This window comes from Manis javanica, chromosome 2 (assembly GCF_040802235.1).
Source record: "Manis javanica isolate MJ-LG chromosome 2, MJ_LKY, whole genome shotgun sequence".
NCBI classification, from domain to species: Eukaryota; Metazoa; Chordata; class Mammalia; order Pholidota; family Manidae; genus Manis; species Manis javanica.
The window spans coordinates 29,903,099-29,920,906 of NC_133157.1; the positions used below are offsets into that span (position 1 = coordinate 29,903,099).

The 17,808-nt window shown below is 43.9% G+C and overlaps 2 long non-coding RNA genes across 2 annotated transcripts in view; one reads left to right on the top strand and one right to left on the bottom strand.

The window, feature by feature from the left end:
• The first annotated feature begins 11,041 nt into the window (after positions 1 to 11,041).
• On the top strand, positions 11,042 to 14,775 carry LOC140847237 (uncharacterized). The gene is made up of 2 exons (XR_012127036.1): positions 11,042 to 12,899; positions 13,297 to 14,775. It is a non-coding gene; the product is annotated as an uncharacterized lncRNA (long non-coding RNA).
• Positions 14,776 to 14,831: 56 nt separating this feature from the next.
• Positions 14,832 to 17,808, bottom strand: part of LOC118972300 (uncharacterized) — a 44,050-nt gene continuing 41,073 nt past the window's right edge. The window contains exon 8 of the long non-coding RNA XR_012127035.1: positions 14,832 to 16,531. This is a non-coding gene — a long non-coding RNA (uncharacterized lncRNA). The remainder of the gene's footprint in view (positions 16,532 to 17,808) is intronic.

A 17,808-nucleotide genomic window follows, 5' to 3' on the forward strand; every position in this document is an offset into this window, starting at 1 on the left:
TTCATGGGCCCCTTTGCACCTCTCCTTTCAGTCGTAGCCTGTACTTCCTTCCAGGCTCTTATTGTTTCAACCCCCTCCAGATATGCTAAAGTATGAATAGCCTCATTTATGGGTTTTCCTATGTGGGGGGCTTGAATAGTCACTAGGGACCCAAAGAGAGATGGGGGAGCTGTATGGAGCACCGGATTTCTCATTCCCACAGTGAACAACTCCTCACTGGGGCCTTTGGGGTCCATATTATAGATGCTATTTTTCATGCCCAGCTCCTGTAACACCTGCTGGAGCTCTGTGTACATTTTCCAGGTAGTGGGTAAATAAGGTAAATCACGATGGCTGTTGTCAGCCAACCCAGAGGCACCTGATTCCCTGAGGTGTGATGGGCACTTCGCAACCACTGCCAGAGGGAAGGGTGAGTAGTCAGGGAAGCCAGTCTACCCACTTCAAAACTCGTCATGACAATGTTTCCCATCCCCATATCCCAGAGACACAAAAGCCATGTAGGCAGAGGTTCCAATGGCTTCCACCAATACTGGATGCTCATGTCCTCCAGGTATAGAGGCGGAGCATGAGATGCTCCCCAACCCAGGGAGGGGGCAGCTCCTCCCCGAGGAGCCCATGGTTGTTGCATTTTTATTTTCTTAATCACAACCAGGCAGGCTTGTAATACGGAGACGCTGGTGCCTGGGGCAGTGGCCTCAGCAACAGATCAGCTCTCTGCCCCACCTCCGCATCCTTCCGTGACCATCTCCAGGGACGAGGGCACCGCTCTTTCCTCCCCTCCCCCACAGTCCCCTGCAACACAGATTCTCCCGCTGCCTCCTCCCTCACTGATATCTTCCAGGAAGGTGAGCTGTCTTCTCAATAGCTGTCTCTCTTTCTTCCAGAGATTGTTTTATTTCTGTATTCTCCCTCCTTAGTTCTTGCATATTTCTCTGCAAGTCCATCAGCATGGTTATGACTTTTGTTTTGAATTCTTTTTCAGGAAGATTGGTTAAATCTATCTCCCCAGGTTTCTTCTCAGGGGAAGATGTCGAAGATGTCTGGGTTAGTCTTCTCTGGATCAAATTTTTTTGCCTTTTCATGTTGATAGGTGCAGTGGTATGCTATTGACTCGTCTGTCAGCTGGGAGAACCAAGCCTCTTTCCACTTGTTCCTGGCCTTTCTTTACTAGGACAACTGCGAACCCTAGTGGCTTGTGTTGGGCAATTGCGTGCAGACTGGATCTCTATCTTGCCTGGCTGGTATGGAGGAAGCCCCCTTGCTGTGGGCGTGGCCAGCCTCAGGCTGCTGCTCTGCTATGGCGGGGCCCCAGAGGGGTAATGGATGGGGAGCTGTTTGGCTGTTTACCTCCGCGAGGGGTCTCAAAGCTGTTACCCAGGGGGTTAGTGCACCCGGAGTTCCCTGGAATTTCCAGCTGCTAGACTGTGACCTGGGATGCTTCTGTCCAGTTGTGGGGTCCCTGTCCCTTTAAGACTTTCAAAAAGCACTAGCTTTTCTTTGTCCCATAGGCGCCGGCTGAGGGACCCGCTCAGAGGCCTTGCTGCCCTGTTTCCCTAGTATCCAGGACCCCATGTATGCACTGTGTCTGCGCTCTGGTGCGGTGGCTAGGGCTGGGTGTTCAGCAGTCCTGGGCTCCCTCTCCCTTCCCTGCTCCGACTCCTCTCCTCCCGCCAGGAGCTGGGGTGAGGGGCCTCGGGTCCTTCCAGGCTGTGGCTTGTATCTTACCCCTTTCACCAGGCGCTGGGTTCTCGTAGATGTGGATGTAGTCTGGCTGTTGTCCTGTGTCTTCTGGTCTCTCTTTTAGGGATAGTTGTATTTGTTGTGTTTTCAAAAATATATATGTTTTTGGGAGGAGATTCCCACTGTCCTACTCAAGCTGCCATCTTGGCTCTACCTCAGCTGTCTCTCTTTCTTAAGAGCATCCCATAGGTCATCGCCCAGCTCCTTCAAGTGGGGCTGAAGTGTGTCTCTCTCCTGCCAAAGTGTCTCTCTCTCTCCTCAGTAACCATTTCCACTATCTCAAGAAAAAGACATCCCACAATCCCAGCAGCTACATGGCCACCTAGGGCCTCTAAGCAGTCTTCTATCTCACAGAGGGCTAATTCCACAGCTTTCAGTGTCTCCACCCTATCCCAATTCTGGGGAAGGCCCCACCCCTCTAGCAGGTGCTTACCCTAGACCAATTCTCTACTGGAGCTCCCTAACTAGAAGCCCCACAGATAGGGGGCTCCCGGGTGAAGCTGCACCCTCCACTACTGCAGCCACTGGGGCCTCCCCACTATCCACAGGGGGGGTTCTGAGCATCTCCCCACCATCTCTAGGGGCAGCCCGCCCAAGGGTCACATCCATGTAGACAGATTTTGGGTTCAGAGGCCCTGCTGACTAGCGCCGGGTGTCACTCTGGGGGATTAAAGATTTTCCCAGCCTGGGACAAAATACCCTTGAAACCAAAATCAGTCAAAGGGAGAAATAAAGTAGGAAAACCCATTTACTGCTTACAAGCAGTCATCCACTTCTGCTTGCCAGTGTCTCTTGGGAACTGGCTGCAAAAAGGGGCCCCACCCAACCTCTCTGGTCCAAATACCCCCTCTCTCCCTCTGTTGTAATCACCTATTGGTATGGAGCCATTGGACTACTTCTCTCCACCCCTTGGAAACACCAATTGATATGGAGATGCCTAAGGCCAGGTGAGAGATTCTGGAGATACTGCAAATTAACCCACAACCTGGCATTAAATAAATGTTTGTTTAAAAATATTTATTTGAAAAATAAATATTATTCAAGTCCTATACCTGTGCCACATCATTCAAGAGAGAAGAAAATGCAGCTCATATTGGGACTCTGGAGCTTGCTTTTTACTCCCAGCTCTCACCAAGGCTTTGTAAGGTCAGTGCATATGGACAGCTGATATGATTCCCTACACAAAAAACAGGGATTTGGTAGTTGGAGTTGATTTTAGAGATGACTGAGTTTAAACTTCTTATTTTATGGGTGAGGAAACCAAGGTGAAGTGGCTTTCAAAGAGCACAAGGCCCATTCATGACAGTACCTCATTTGACAACCCAGTACTCTTCCTGTACATTCTCATATACCAGAATGCCTGAGCATTGTTGAAACTATTTGGGAAAAAAAAGGTCAGCAAAACTTATGTGAGCACAGGGCCGATGCTGATTAAGCCACTGTTCTGATGCAAAAGAGATCTCATTATTTTCTGACCAAAGTTAGATTCTACTCCTTCTAGTGAACTACTGTGCCCTTCTCCTTGGATAAAATTACCATGAATTTCATAAAACGCCTCTAATTGCTTAATGAGTAGCAAGCAGGAAGAATTACAGAATGTTCAATTGCCTTAGTATCATCTGGGAAGAATTTTCTCAATTTTATGCTTCCAACAGGAAAGCACAGATGATTGTTACCATTACAACAAATGTGGAGGTATCATGGCACAGAATGCAAAATGTGTGTGCTTTTTCTTAGGGTTAAAAGTGACATTGCAAAGAAATTTCCTACTTCTGGGGGGGTTGCTGCAGGCTACACCTCCCCCTCTGGAGATCAAATTCACTCTCTTCTACCCTCATGGGTACCTCAGCTGGACATTTTGAGATGTACTGAAAAGACTAAAGTCAAGGTTATGAACCACTCAGTGGGTTTAGGTTCAAAACCTCACACATGCAGTCTAGACTGAAAGATGCAAACAAAAAAATCAAAACTAGCATGGCCTCTCCTGGGAGATGATTCCTGTTTTTTGCCTTCTTCCCTTTGACAAACATGATGTGCGGCTGTGCAAGAGCCATTTTCATAAATGTTTCATTCTCCCTGCTCCAGGCATAGCATCGCTGGAACATGAATTATGGCCAGCTTGGCCAGCAAGCATCTTTCCATGAGCACATCCTTTCTCATGTGCTGCCACGGTGGTGCCTCCGGTGGAACTGAATGGGTGAGAAGAGCTCAGTGGCAGAAACACCAATGGCCTCTGTGTCTGCTGACCGATCCCTCGCCTTGGAGTTTTCCAGGCAGTTTATTTACGCTCTTTTCTCACAGCCAAGATGAATGGGTGGGGGGGATGTTTTTTCCTGCTTGGTTGCCAACACAGGGAAATCCTGCTGCTGCTGAGTTCTCTTTCTTACAATTCCCTTTCGAGCACTATTTCCATTATGCCACATTTGAACCATAAATTACTGTTAATCCTTTTTTAAAATGGTGAACAACTTCTGTGGTTACTGAGTGACAATAGTTATAATTGTTGCAAATCAGGAGAATCTGTGGCTGTTTGATATGCAGCTGTAACAAACACTGCAGGGGCTGAACACAGAGAAAAGCCCCTAATGTCGCCCCAAACTCACACCTCTGACAGCCTCACTCTTCTCTCCTGGAATTCCTCTCCCTTACACATGCCTACTTTATAACAGGAAGCCATCCATGGAAATCACTTAATTTATTGAAAGGCCCCATAACATACTTCCATGATACTTAGAAAAGTAGAAGTCCCCAATGTGGAAAAATGGAGCTATCTTTAAAGGTAAAGCAAAATGCACTCACCCTGATGGTGTTGCGTTTTTGAGGATTTTACATCTGCTTGTGTCTCCAGCTCATTGATGACCCCTTTGCCCATCCAGGCACCCAGCTCAAAACCTTCCTCTTCCATACTGCCCTCCACCTCATCACAAACAGTCAAGCCCAACCTCTTAGATATTTCTTAAAAACGTCCCTAACCTTACTGACACAGCTTGATTCAAATCATCATTCTCTCTCTACAACTGTAGTTCTTGTAGTTCTCAACGTGGGACTCTCAGACCAGTAACACCAACATCATGAGAACTTTTTGGAAATACGCATTCTCAGGCAACTCCCCAGATTCACTTATCAGACACTCTGGGGTGGGCTTCAGCAGTCTATGTTTTAACAAGCTCTCTGGAAGGTTCTGTTCGTCTACTAAGTTAAAACTACTACTTTACTGCAACAGCATCCTAATTTATCTCCTTGGCTCCTGTCTTCTTGCCTCTTTCCCTATTAATGTTTTTTCCCTTAATGACTTTCCTAAATGCAAATATGCTTACATCAATACCCCTGCTTAAAACCTGTCAATGGTTCTCTCTTGCCCTCTAGATAAAATCCCGACTTCCTAGAATGGCATGCAAGTCTGTCCCTAATCAACAGGTTTTCCTCCCCTTCTGTTGATACCCATCCCCTGCCAAGTGCCCTATAATCTAGGTCACTGTGGTGCCTCCAGTGAGTCTGAGCAACTAGGGACGCTTCAGCAAGACAGAAAGATAATATTCTGTCCAAGTTTCTCTGATGCTTGGCACAGGTGCCTAGTTTGACTAGGTGTTTAGGGCACCCCTGAAATCAAAGAACATCACCCTTCTGTTGTTCTAGGAGCATATTTTAGGGATAAATCCTAATAGCAATTAGTCACCTTGGGGATTCCAAGTATCTCCCAAGCTTTCTAAGTTTACTCCATTCATTTAAGAATGTAGGTTTCAAATTTTGAAATCTATAATTTTGTTGTGACTGAGACACCTAGGTAATGGAAACTGAAGCCACTAATTCATATGAATGGGGCCATCGACAAGGGACATGGTGGTTGTTTTCAGAGTTATAGGAGCTATCAGGGAAGTAATGATCTAAAAGCAATTTTGTCCCCATCATCTCAGTAACTGCTTAGGGGTCTTTGTATGATTAGCAATGGTTTATTACAAATTTCCATCTAGCCCTAATTGGCTCAAATAACATACTTGGCTTCTCAATAGGGTTTGGATTGCCATGAACAAAAATGTTACTGAGTTATAGCTGAAGAGGTCTGGCTTTGAATGAAGCAGTTTTTAATATGCTCCTGCAGCTTCTGTATGTCCATGGTAACAACCATTTCTTCAATGCCAAATCTCTTCTCTGTACCCTGTTAAATGCTTCAGTGGATCTTTTTGTTTAATATTAACTGCAAACCTATTAGCATCAGCACCTTATAAGTGAGGCAAGTGATATTTACAGAGTTTTAACTTACCCAAGGTGCCCAAGGGCAGCAAAAGTCATCTTGCCGGCAGCTGCATCTGGGGAAGTCCCTCCCTGTGCTCTAGGTGAAACCTCAACCCAGATAGGGAGGGTTCTTGACTCTGATGGAGAAAGAATTCTCAACCAGGTTGGATAAGTATGGTAAGGAGGGAATTCATTAAAGTGAGAGTAGAAGCGAATGTTGGCAGGCATGCAGGCAACAGAGAGCAAGAGCAGAGGGAGGAAAGGGAAGCTCTTTGAACTCCTACTAGGCATAGGGCAAAGCCCATGCCAACTCCTAAAGCCGAGGTCCCCTGGTGTCCAGTGTCCACTTGAATCTGCATGGCATAGGAACAAGCCCCAAGCACTGCAGGATTTGGGGGAGTCATGGAGCACTGAATGGACTGAGATTATGTTCTAAGAACTTCCCTATTGGTCTGAAATAAAACAGGGAGAGAGAAAAGGATCATGTTGAGACTAGGAGGCTGAATGAAATCGCAAAGTGACAGACATTTACCACCAAAGGTGGAGTTTGGAGAGTTCTGTCTTCATCACGGAGAACAGTTCAGAGATAAGTGTAATCAGCTTATACAAGAAAGTTTATTTGATATATGACTGTGCACACTCAGATGGGAGTATGGGTGACCTCAAAAGGGAGATGCACTTAAGGGCTTAGGGTTTGGGGTTTTATAGGGCCTTTTGGGTAGGGGTCAGCATATGGCATGCGGTATACAGGTGACTCATAAGTTTTGTCTTAATAGGGTTATTTAGGCAACTGTGTTAACCTGGATCTTGGCATTTTTTTATCCACATAGACCTCTGAAGTGTAAATTAACCTATCTCTTCTCCTGGTTTCAATGTTACTTAATTGATTAAGGGACTGGAAGAAGAGGCATAACAGCGTATAGATTAAGTTAAAGAATAAGCTGGGCCTTTTTTGCAGGCTAAGTAGATTTTACAATGGCATGACCCTTGTCCCATTTCCCTGCTTCATCTGTCAGACCCAGCAGTCTGACAGTGGAGCCCCTGCTCAGAATCAGAAGGCTCTGCTGCCACCATATTGACTCAGAAAGCCTGGGTTTTGGAGCCCTTCCTGGGATATCACAGTTCCTTAACTTATCGTCTTTTTTTCCTTTCTTTAGTTGCTAGTAAAGTTGGAACCCATTCTCAGTGCTTCCTGAGGAAAGGGCAGTTCACACACTGGATAATGGCTCAGCTCTGATCAGGCAGACACAGGCCCATATCTCAGCTCTTCCACTTAACTACCCTGTGAACATGGGCCAGTGACCACCTCTCAGAGCCGTGTTTCCTCATCTGGAAAATACCAATGTAATGTCCATTTAGGGCTACTGCTGCTGGAGTACACAGCCGGCCAGAAAGCAGGGAGCGGGTGTGGGGGCTTCAGTGGGACGCTTGCTTACATTCTACATATACAAGGTGTCCCCTGGGATGTGGAGGGAAGGTAGAAAAAAACAGATGAACCAAAACCCGCTGGTCCCAACAGGAAGAAGAAACCGACCCAAACTTCACCCCGAAATTCATCATGCCCCTCCATCATTAACATAGTAAAAATCACACCTCCCCACACCAGGACAGACCCCATGAGAACCAAATACAGCCAAAAATCCCTCTGCCAAATGTGAGGGTGGAGCAAGCCCAAACTCCAAAAAAAATCCACCTGTTCTTTGAATACTAATACTGTAACAGAGTGCAGAGAGCATCAAGAGTCAGGAAAAAGAACTAATGACACTTAACCTGACTGCCTAGAGCGAGACCCACCCAGTTTTTTCTTGTGTAAATTACCCGAGGCTTTTGAGAAATGTGCCTACCCTAAGTTAGATAACTAGAAGTGGGCAACAGCCTAGGAATGCCTGGGGATGTAACCCGTGATAAGTCACGTAGACATGCTTGGGTAAGCAAGAGATAACAATTGAAGCGGGCAGGCAACTGGCGCGTTCCCTAAAAAGGTTACAATGTTTCCCATTGGTTACAATATAGAGTGTGTTTTAAACCTATTAGTTGTAGAACTGCGCGGGCTTTAGTGTAACGGCTGTGAAGATTCTATATAATCAGTACCCAAAGTTGCTTTGGGGTCCGCAGCTCGGACTCGGCCTGCATGTCAGGGGAGGTGCTGTCGACCCCAGCTTGCTGGCTGAATAAAGACTTTGCTTGGATTTTCATCTCCGTGTCCGTGTGTCTTGTTCTCTGGGAAACCCCGGAGTCCTGGACCCTAACAATACCACTTAGTGAATATTCATCCCCCTTTACACAAAAGTGGCTCCCTACTGTTTCTTAGTTCCAACCCTCTCTGGGTCTGCACACCCAACTCTTGGGCCTTTCTCTATACTCTTATCTTTCAAACAAACTCTTAAAGCTCCACCATCTTTTGCATTTTTCTTGAATTCTTTCTTACAACAAGATCAAGGACTCATCTCCAGTAACACTGTGAGGACAAAATTAGGTGAATTAATGTATGCTGTCCTGTCTGTAGAATGGTGATGATGTGTTTGATGAAAAGATGCCAACCTGACATAGGAATATACGCATTGTTTCATAAAAAGTTTTCTGGGGATGTGTGCTTATACACACCGTACTCGATCACCATGTAAAATGTGTTTGCTATGAGTTACAGCCAAAGTTCAAAAGCCACTGCTCTAATCCTCTTCCCCTCTAATATCTCTGGAGTCCCTTTCCATCCTCTTTTCTGTTACTCTTGCATTGAGAAGTGGAATCCCCTTTTCCGCAGAATTTGAGCTTCCTGGAAAAGACATTAGTGTGGGGCAAGCATTGCCTGCTTATAACCTTTTGCCCCAGAATAACTGTGTGTCCATATGGCCCCTTGTGAGCAATAAAAACCCTTCCTCCCAACCTGCCTCTTTCTTGTCTTACTTCGGTTTCATCAGATTCTCCTGGAACTTGCCCCAGGCAGGGACTCCCAGAGCTGTACCCCCTCTTTGGGTGGTGTGCTAAGTATATTGTATGTTGATGCTGTAGGATCTGAAGAATCAAAAGTTAGCATAAGTACAGCCATCTTAAGGCCTAAATACCACCCCCTAACCCAGAAGAAGGAAAATCATTAGAATCTTGAAAAACAAGTTAGTTAGCCTGTGTCAATTGTAGTGACCTTTAGTTAGCCAACCGTAAATCAGTTAATCATACATGCCTAGCTTATCTTGCTAGAACCACCCTAAACATTCCGAAGGTGATCTCATCTAACCAGACCCCAGGATGTGGCGCCAGCAAAAGATTTATGAGCCTATAGAAAAAACCCTGTATTGTAATTATGGAAAATTTTACCCCTTTTGAAAATGCTATAAAACCTTCTGGCTTTGTGTGCTCTGGGTCCTCGTTGAGACCCGCTGCGACGGGCTGACTTGGACCCCAACTAGTTGGCTTCCGAATAAATTCCTCTTGCTTGTTGCATCAAGAAACGTCTTTGGTGAGTGATTTGGGGCGGCGCCTTCCTCAGGGGAATCCAACATTTGGGGGCTCGTCCGGGATCATGCGCTCACCCCGCTTCACTCCCGAAGTCGCTCTTGGAGGAAGAGGTAAGATTAGTGGCGCCTTGAGTTGTCTGTGTTCTGTCTTCTGTTTTTCAGTGAGACCGGTCAGAATTCTGAAAAGGGGTACCCACTGTCTGGCAGCTGTCCCGATCCCGTAAAGGGGTCGAGACTGCGGTCGGTAGACGTACTAGGAGCACCGCAGGCTGCAACCCTGGGGGACGCCTCGGGGAGGTTGGGAGGCCAGGGACGCCTGGTAGCCTCCCGTCTGTTTTTCTGGTGAATCTGATGAGATAGGGTTGATTTTCAGGCGCCAGGAATATCAACCCTCTGATTCCTTTCGGTTTCTGTTTGAAAATCTGAGAAAAAACAAAAAGCGGCCGCTGTGTGTCTAATCTGTGTGTGTCTCTGTTTTTTGTGTCTTTCATGTGCCTAATAATTGTTATACTGACAATGGGACAGACTCAGACAACCCCCTAAGTGTGTAAATGAATATATCTTTCTACCTCCGGATGGTATTAATGAAATTGATTTAAAGGCAAGCGCTTGTGAAAATTGAGTGTTCTAAAACTTCCAGAAAACCTGATAAAAAAGTGTTAAGCATTAATGCTAATTTGAGTTTGCCTAAGGCGGCCATGTCTTGGTAGTTGTCGGCTGCCTGAGTTTACCTAGAGTCATTTGAGTCATGTTATCTGCTAAATCTTTTAAGAATAGAATGCTTAGAAGCTTGGCTTTGTCTAGTGTTCAGTGGGGGTCTTGTGAGTAGGCTCCCGTAGTTGTTGCAGGTAGGTGAGCTGGATAAGTGTGGCAAGTGAACACCTTTTTAATTGTGTGTTGCAGTGTGTATGCCTACCTGCAGCCTGAGAATCTTTGTAGTAACTTAAAGCCTTAGAGTTTTGTTAAGTTGAGAAGATGTGCTCTGTGTTTGCTGGGAGATTGTGCTGTGAAGCTCATGGTTGCAGAAATTGTAGAATGTGTTCGTGAGTTTGTTGGTCTAGAAAATGTTAGTTTGACAGTTTGCAGTGTCCTGCTTCTCAGTGTTCACTAGAAGTTAAAGTTTCTAATGGTTTTAAGTTCTAATTAAAACCACTTAAAGTAATAAAGAAAAACATTTCTCTATGCTAAAAGATGTATGTTTTAATAAGAAAAAGTATAAAAAATGAAAACTCTTCTGCATGCTAAAGAATGTGTTTTGTGATAAAAGAAAGTAACTTTGTTCTAAAGTACAGCTATTTATTTAAAGAGAGACAAAGAGAGAAAACAGCGTGATGCCTTTTGTTGTAGAAGATCCGCTCAGCCTGTTGCTTGGGGGGGAGGGTTACGATGTTTAGAGATAAAGTGAGATAAACCCAGTCAAGCCGCAGGCAAGCCCAGGCATAATTTTCACCGGCTTATGTGCTTGGGACCATGGGGCAAATGAAGAATAAATTACTATATTCTTACAGATATAGTCGTGCCTAGTGAAATTAAAGCAAGTGAGTCTTGATATCAAGTGCACAGCAAAATTAGAATCTCGTTTCCAGTTAAACAGTTTTCTTTAACTCTTAGTCTGCTCTTAATGTTGAAAGATCACAGCAGTTTCTCATGCTTAAAGTCTCAGTGAGTTGCCATGAAATCGTAATGTTAAAGGGACTAAAAGCTAAAGTTTGTTAACAACTGTATAACCTTTATTTGCCTTTGAAATATTCTGTTATTAAAAATGATTGCATGGCCTGAAAAATTGAATTCCTAAGCAGAATAGTAACAAAGCTTTTTTCAGCTGATTAAATGCACTTAGTTAACAAACCAAAATTTATTAAACTGTAGAATCTGGACAAGATTATGTTTCTCCCAGAAAAACAGGTTTCACGGTGAAGGTTTAGATAGACGAACGTGTGACCACTTTTGAAAAAAGTTGTAATAGATTTTTTGAGAACCACCAGGTCTTCTTGTTTAATTTATATGCTGTATGTTTTAAAAAAAAAAAAACAAAAAAAAACATGGGGGAATCTACTATTAAAGAGTAAAACATTCTTGAAGCTTTCAGGGAAGACCTGTAAACTTAAGCACTTTCTCTGCTTTTTTGTATCTGGTCTTAGACACTTATGCTGAGTTATGTTCTTATTATTTTCACTGTTTGTAAGCTATTGATTGTAAGCCAAAGGTCATCATTTCTCAGTCCCTAAATGAAGAAGTAAAATGCCTGATCTCTTTCATCTCAAATCATATTTCTGGTCATATCTGAATATCTGTGTGAAAGAAAGAGACATTTAAATTTGCGATTCTGCTTAAACTTTTAAGTTGAATTTGACTATAGCCATATTCATTCTTTGTATGTATCTCTAACAGGTCTTTTGTATGCCTGGTGATACTATACTCTGCCTTGAGTTTAGACAGTTCTTTCAGCTAAATATGAATTCTTATTGTAGCTTTTTTCCCTTCCTGAAGATGAAAGCAGAAGAATCTACCATCTGCTACCATTCTCTCAAGAATGCTTAGTAACCTAGAATTAGTTTGACTTTCTGTATGTTGTCTTTAAAAATTGACAGCAGCAGTCTCCCCTGCTGCCCCACTTTTTAAGATATCTCGTTTACTGTGCTGAGTATATAGACAATAAATGTGTAATGATAGTTCTAAAAAAATTAAATGCAAAAAGGTGCTTTTACCTCTAGTTAACTCTGATATTTTCCAGAGGGCCCCTGGAACATGTCAGAAGAATTTTTTCTCACTAGAGAAAGTATTTGACTAATTTGGCTTATTTATCTGATATATATATATATATTTATTTACCAGGAAAGCACTGTCAAAGAGAATGATGCTAAACTTTGTTACTGAATGTTTTGTATTACAGAAATATCAGAATTTCCTTATGTCAACTGTTTTACAGTAAGCTCTCATCAGATCTTTAACCATTGTCATTTGTAAGTCTTTTGTCATTTATAGTATTATCCCTAAACTGGTAAAGAACTAGATTTCAGCAGAACAGGTATTAGTTACATAAGATTACATAAACTAAAGAAAATGATTTTGTGTCTTTTCGTTTCAAATGTTGCTGGTAAAGTGTTTTAACCTTGTTCTCTTAAATTGACAACAGTTTAGTAAATGACTATCTTTATGAGCAGAATTGAAACATCCTTCTCTCTACTTGATCCCTCCAGAGTTTAAAAACTTTCAGTGACTGTTTTTGTATTCCATGGCAGTATGTTTATTTGCACGAGTTCAATAAGAATCTGCTTTCCTTGTGAGAAGACTACTTAAGAACACTGGTTATACTACCAGGGCTTTGACTGGAATGTCGTACCTGAGAGACATGTGCATAGACTCAGATGTGAACAACTTTAAAGAACTAAGATTGACTTTATAAAGCCAACAAAGCCCCTTGGAAGAACTGGCCTGGTACCTTGCTTACAGAGTTCCCAGCAGCCTTACCAGGTGAGTAAAGAAGGTCACTTCCTGGCAGGTGCAGAGACCTCGAGAAGAGAAGAATTCATCCAAATCTACAGGTACTGCAGGCAAAGCCTTATGGCAAGTCTGGCTTGGCTGTCTGGCCTCAAGAGGCCTTTAAAAGTTCAATCTGAAATTCCTTACAAAAAGTTCCAGCAAAGCATATTTAAAAGAGCCTGTGTAATCAATTGCTCTTCTTGCTGCACCTGTGCAAATAATCAAGCCAGCTGTTAATTATTTTCTTAACCTAGTTACTTCTAGTAAAAATGAGAGTGATTTTAGAGAGAAGTATCGTTTCAATAATGTAGCCTCCTTCCAGAATAAAAAATCCAACTCCAGATGTTGCTACGTAACCTAATAACACAATTTGTTTTATCTTGCCTAGAAGCCACAAAACTGCAAATAGTAATAAAAATGAAACCCAGAATAGAAGCGCCAGCCTTCTGAAGCCCTCTCAACTGACCAGTGATGGAGACCTAGCTGCACCCTTTACTGCGCCCCCTTCTCAGCACGAAGCAGCCAGAGCGGTCATCGCCCCTTTTCCCTAGCAGCAGCTAGAGTCTCTATCTGTAGAAGAAAGAATGAGACCATACCCATAGCCTTCCCTGGTAAAAACAGGTATTTAATCCCTCCTCCCAAGGGATGGTGGGCTTGTAACACTGGAGTGACCCCATGTGTCTCTACTTCTGCCTTCAACTCCTCCCGTGATTTCTGTATCATGGTCCAGCTGGTGCCCAAGTTAATGTATCATGATAATCTCTCATTCGTAGCTAAATTTAAACCTAGGCATAGATATAAGAGAGAGCCGGTCTCGCTGACCTTAGCTGTGTTGTTAGAAATAAGAGTCGCAGCCAGAGTGAGAACGGGGGCAGCCGCTATTGTCCAAGGGAACCAACATTATGAAAGACTAAGGACAGCTATTAATGAAGACTTAAAGACCTTAGAGCAATCCATTACAAAACTTGAAGAATCTCTGACTTCCCTCTCTGAGGTAGTCTTACAGAATAGACGAGGGCTGGATCTACTGTTCCTAAAAGAAGGAGGACTGTGTGCAGCTTTAAGAGAAGAATGCTGCTTTTATGCAGATCATTCTGGGATAGTAAGAGATTCAATGTCAAAACTTAGAGAAAGGCTATATCAGAGGAAGAGAGAGCGAGAAGCAGGCCAAGGACTGTTTGAATCTTGGTTCACTAGGTCCCCGTGGTTTACAACCCTGATATCCACTCTGGCTAGGCCCCTACTCATCCTTGTGTTGCTCCTAACTTTGAGACCCTGCATATTAAACCGGTTGATGACTTTTGTTAGAGAAAGAGTGAGTGCTGTTCATGTACTAATGTTGAAGCAACAATACCACTCACTCACCTCACAAGAAGATACAAACATTCCATGATTGGAATGCCCCAAAAAGAGAAGTGGGGAAATGTAGGATCTGAAGAATCAAAAGTTAGCATAAGTACAGCCATCTTAAGGCCTAAATACCACCCCCTAACCCAGAAGAAGGAAAATCATTAGAATCTTGAAAAACAAGTTAGTTAGCCTGTGTCAATTGTAGTGACCTTTAGTTAGCCAACCGTAAATCAGTTAATCATACATGCCTAGCTTATCTTGCTAGAACCACCCTAGACATTCCAAAGGTGATCTCATCTAACCAGACCCCAGGATGTGGCGCCAGCAAAAGATTTATGAGCCTATAGAAAAAAACCCTGTATTGTAATTATGGAAAATTTTACCCCTTTTGAAAATGCTATAAAACCTTCTGGCTTTGTGTGCTCTGGGTCCTCGTTGAGACCCGCTGCGACGGGCTGACTTGGACCCCAACTAGTTGGCTTCCGAATAAATTCCTCTTGCTTGTTGCATCAAGAAACGTCTTTGGTGAGTGATTTGGGGCGGCGCCTTCCTCAGGGGAATCCAACAATGCCTGGTGCTGGCCAAATCCCAGCCCACCTGATCTATGGAAACATCTTATTTGGAAGCAGATCCCTCTAACCTAGGTTTTGTTCCTTGGGGTGCTGGTGGCATAAATATGATCCCTCCTAACATAGCAAACTCTCTGTTCCCTCCCACAGGCACACACATAGTCTGTCTCCCCGCCTGTCCATAATAGTGGTGCATAACTTGGTCCAGTTGGCTGCTCCTGGACTCCCTGTACAAGTCCCAATAAACCCGCACGTCTCATATGGCATTCTGTGGTCTTTCCTTGGGTCTCTCGAGTGCTTTTCCATCTCAAAGTACCCACTTGGGCATGTGATCAGGCTTGTGATGCCATAATTAGGAATACACTCACCACTAGAAAATAAAACTCTTCTTTACCAGCCCTTTCTGAGATCAAGAAAAGAAACCAAGGACTTTTTCATTTCGGTGTTCTAAGCTAAGTGGCAGAAATTTGGTCTGATTCTCAAATGCTGCCCCAACCATTTTCACTGCCATCAGCACCTCTAAGAACCAGATTCATTCAAGACATCTCTGGAGATAAAGGAGGCCCAGCACAGTCCTCTGACCAATTGGCTTGCTCATAACTCTGAAAATCCAAACATTTTCCTGAATGAGTATGCCTGGTGATTGACATCAGTTACCTCATCCTACTTTTTTCTGGCTTTCCTGTGTTCCATTTTCCCAGCGCTTCCTGCTTTTACCTTTCCCGCAAATCTTTCTATTCTTCCTTCTAGCCAACTAACTTACTAGAATGCAAAATGCTAATTTATAATTCTTCATTTACTTTTAATGACAATTACACAAAAACCAACAACCTTTAGTCAATTTAAACTAGCACAACTCTTCAATAATTAAATGGAGATCAAAACAGGAGTTTGGATGACAATTGTTTCCTAGAGCTATTAATCCATCATCAGAGGCATTAAGTTTGCATTGGATTTCCCAGTTTTAAGCAGCACCTCTGCTTAGTGATTTAGGAGCTCTCTTTTATTTGCTAATCATGCAAGCTAATAGTAGAATAGCCATAAATCCAAAAGACATCCTCAGGGAAGCAAACAGCTCTATTAACAACCTGAAACACTGACACAGTCATTCGAGCCAGGGGCACCATTACATATGCAAAACAAGATGAGTGGTACAGTATCCCTTTCCATACAGGATTGAAAAGACACCTGATTTACAACGAATGCAAGAGACACTTGTCACTGTGATATACGGTTACTTTCCTTCATTGCAGACTGAGGGAATGTTTCCATCATATTAGCTGGGATTTTTACTTTTACCACAATAATTATTATTAACATATTCATTTGGGTAAGAATGGTCTTTCAGAAGAACTCTGGGGATTGCAGCAGAGCCTGGGGTATGGGAGCAGATGTGCATTTATAAAGCACTATACGGCATAATGAGAAAACCATTCTTCCCTATCCTATTAACTGTTGACACTAACTGATAACCAAGAATTACTGACCCCTCATACCCTCCAGTTAGTAGATATTTGTGGAAGGCAGCAGGGAGCTGTGTCACTTCAACCCGTAAGGCTGTACGATGAAAATTTCTGGCTCTGTGGGTAGGAAGGGCGAGTCACCTTCAGGCACCTCCAGGAGCTGGCAGAGGGAAGGGAGGGCAGTGCTCAGGACAGCAGGAGAGCCAGCTCCCATCCTGGATACCACATCAAAGGCAAAGACCTTGAAAAGATACACAAGGTTACCTGCTTGGGCAAAGCAAAGTACAGCATATTCCATTGCTCAGAGAAGGGCATCAGGCTTGAATGACAGGGACAAGATGAACAGGACCTGCTCTACATTTGGTCTGTGCTAATTACCATGCAGAAGTGGTAACTCTACTACTAGAAAGAAATGTGTAACTCCCGGGGAAAACAGTGTTCCCAGACCAGGGCAAATAAGCCAGCAAAACCTGTGAGGCTGATATCAAAGGGGAAAATAATGTGGGAGAAACCTGTTCATTGCTTACAAAAAGTCATCTACTGCTCCCCCATGTCTCTCCCCATCCTGGCTCGACTAAGGGGAGAAGAACTTCTCCCCACCCCTTGTAAACACCTGTTGATATGGAGATGGACTAAGGCCAAGCAAGAGGTTCTGGAACAATTTCTACCCACAAAATGGCAGCTTAACCTCTGCAATAATGAAAACAGGACAGCTCTGATTAAGGCCATACATTGCCAGGAAGAGGAATGAGCAACTTTTCTTCTAGAACATGGTTCTGATCTAAATGTTATGGACGTCAGGGGCAACACTGCTCTCCACTCTGCTGGTCAGAACACATCAATAGCAGCTGCTTTCACACCATGCAAACACTGAGGCAAGAAACAAGGATGACCTCACTGTTAGGCTGGAGGAAGGAAAAACAAGGACATGCAAATAGAACAGAGAGATGCCACAGGGGGAGAACAGACCAGACCCCAAAGTCCGTGCCGTATATGGAAAGGGGACAGCTCTCCCTGAATTCCATCCTGGTGTGCCAAGACCCGGATGTCAGCCTCCTCCCTCTTGGAAGGAAAAAAGTTTCTAGTTGACTATTATGTCACCTTTAGCCAATCGTACCTCTCAACACCCCCCTAAAATAGTTTGCCCACTCCTCCCCCTCCAAATCCCTTATAAACGCCCCACCTCCCTTGTCGCGTGCCCTGTCCTCGCCGGCAAGAACAGCATGCAACAACAGCAGGATTCTTCTGCAGAAAGCTTTATTCTTCAGCTCTTTGTGAAACAAATGAGTTGGGCAGGACCCAGAGGGGAAGGAGAGGCTTGCTTATATAGTTCTCATGCTCTGACCTGGTTGGTGCGGCTCCATATGCCTTATTAGCATAACCATTTGGTGGGTCTCATTGGTCCTTATGCCAAGGCGCAATTAGCATGTAGTTTAGTGGTGTGGGATGATTTGTCATTAGGAAGTTCGGGGCCTTCCGGCTGCCCTGCATGGGGCGCTATTTTCTGAGCGCGGCTGC